General features: G+C 48.1%; 2 protein-coding genes across 2 annotated transcripts in view; both read left to right on the plus strand.

Moving 5' to 3' along the window:
- LOC135821105 (uncharacterized) overlaps positions 1-2,500 on the plus strand; it is a 121,305-nt gene that overhangs the window by 50,982 nt on the left and 67,823 nt on the right. The gene's annotated exons all lie outside the window — the stretch shown is intronic.
- LOC135821104 (uncharacterized) overlaps positions 1-2,500 on the plus strand; it is a 53,428-nt gene that overhangs the window by 46,832 nt on the left and 4,096 nt on the right. The window lies entirely within an intron of this gene.

Genomic DNA, 2,500 nt, shown 5'->3' on the forward strand with positions numbered 1-2,500 from the left:
GCGAAAAACAAAACGAGTTTTGAAAATTCGATTCGATTTTGAGCTCGCGTGCAGTCGATCGAGACGACAGAAAAGGTTCTTGTCACCTTTGTTCTCACCTTGTTCAAGTGGCGGCGACTAGTTTGAAGAGGGCAGGGGAACATCAATCATGAGCAGTCAGAGACTAAGTATCGATGCAGTCGATCTGGACGATGCCAGCTTCGCGGAGCTGTAGGATCTGGACCAGGACTTCTTCGGTCGATCCTCAGCGGAAGCGGCAGATGTCGACAGCTCTGACTCAAGCTCTGACGACGACGACGACGACTATCCATGAGCAAAACACTCCCGCCAGGCGCCGACAGCAGCAGCCATCGCCGTCCCCTGCAGTGGCGACGATGAGTACTTCCCTGAATGCGAAGAGAGCGGCAGCGATCAAGCAACTGGACGAGGCTAGTCTGAACAATATGTGTTGGGCCAGTTCGCTCGCAGCATTTTGTCAAAAAGTAGTGCTGACGAGCGCAGGACGTTCCGCTATAATATGCTAGGTGTCAGTGTCTGTGTCAACGTAAACAGTTTGTCGCATCATACACTAGTGTCCCTCCAGCACCTGGCCGAGAAAGGAGTTGCTGAGCTGCCTGCACACCAAGGCAAAGAGCCAACACCATGGCACGCGCTAACACAGGAAATTGTGCAACATATGTTCGTTTTGTGGAGGTGTATGCAAGTGTGCACGGCATGCCAGAACCACCTGGACCTCACAGTCACCCGCATTAACCATCTGTATTATACTTACCACTTACCAGCAAGCCACAACAAGGTCATGTTGTACAAACAATGCAATGAAGTAAGTTCTAAAAGAAAGTGCTGTAAACCAGGAAACTTTTGCGGTGTGCAACTTTAGCGTTTTGAAAAAACGCCCCTGTTAACGACGGGGAGATTTTAGCGATTTGGTCTTTTCAGGTGGTACCAGTACATGTATTTCCGTTCAAAATCTTCAGTTTGCGGCGATTCGAATTCGCGTTTTGGCGGTGATCACGAAACTCGCGAAAATTATCCGCTCGCGAAAGTTTCCCGGTTTACAGTAAATGTCAGGGGCGTCGGAGGGTATTTTAGTGTGGTACGGTCAGCCTTCTGAGGTACAATTTACTCGTGGGGGAGGGGGTGGCTGAACCGAAAATTTTGGAAATCTAGAGCCCAGATCAGTGTACTGCATTGATTCACGAGGTACCCAGGGGGCAAAGAGTGGTGCGGTCAACACCGTAGTGACCGTACCGTGTCCGACACACCTGCATGTGTTGGGCTATGCCAAGAATATTGACGGGTTGCTAACTCCATTTACCCTGCCATGCATGGAAACTTATAATTTTCTGTCTTTAACCACGCCCCCTTCACACACACACCTTTGACCTTTGACGCCCATCGCCAGAGGCGATGATAGCAATGCTACGGCAGAAGCCATAGCAACTTGTGCTGGGATTGCACCATTCAACAGCTTGCAAGGCTGAAGAATTGACCATCACTATTCAGCCTGGTCTACACCATACAGCTATTTGAAGTGACTTTTTCTGGCCAGTGAATCCCTATTTTTGGTCTTTTCATTGTTATTTTTTCCCCGCACACACATCACACCACATACTCCGGCATGCACTGGCTGTTGGTAACCACCCAGGAGAATGAAAGAAAAGTCAGGAAGAGTCTGAGAAAGAGAAGACGTCAGGCGAAATTACTGGTCAGTCGGCGACACGCATTTTTCACAAAAAAATTGCGTTTCACCTGCTGGGAGAGTATGCGTGTACTCGAGTCTCATCCTGAGCACGTTTTTTCTTCTTTTTTTCAGCTCCAGATAGCTGTATTTTTCATTGCAAAGCCGTCCTCGATTGTTGTGTTCGTTGTTCGAACGAAGTGGACATTCAATCATGAAGGCAGAGGACATAGGAGCTTGATTGGAGTTTCTCGTGGCATAGGACGGCCACACAGAGACACTTAGGAATTTTCTGAATATAAAATACCGTACGCACGATGCTGAGATCAATTTGTGCGATATCAAATTGTTTGTGATCTACCACATCGAGCAGAACGGGATCCAAACACAAGCTTACGGACGGTTAGGCTGCCGACCTGACTGGACAAATGATCCCTGGCTTCACCAGACGCCAGAAGTCGGACACCATGTCCTTTGCCGCGACGTCCATCTCCAAAAAGAACTCGATCTTCGTCGTGAAAAGGCTAGAAATACTCGATATTCAACCGAGATTCGCGGTCTCACCCTTTCTCAGATCGAATCATTTTTTGTTGTAGCAGTTGCAGGGCAGATCCCCGCCACTACTTCAACAGAAGATGGCTCCAAAGCATGCCTAGAACAAGCCATATCGAGGTTGCAAGCCACCCCTCTCAGCACTTTTTTTGAAGAAATTCGAAATTTCAATGGTGGAAGATATGCTATGAAGAGAATTTCAAAAAGTATGTTTCGCGGAGCGATCGCTCAACCTACGTCATTCAAACTTTGCAGGATGGTTCAGAC

This window comes from Sycon ciliatum, chromosome 7 (genome assembly GCF_964019385.1).
Source record: "Sycon ciliatum chromosome 7, ocSycCili1.1, whole genome shotgun sequence".
In the NCBI taxonomy this organism is placed as follows: Eukaryota; Metazoa; Porifera; class Calcarea; order Leucosolenida; family Sycettidae; genus Sycon; species Sycon ciliatum.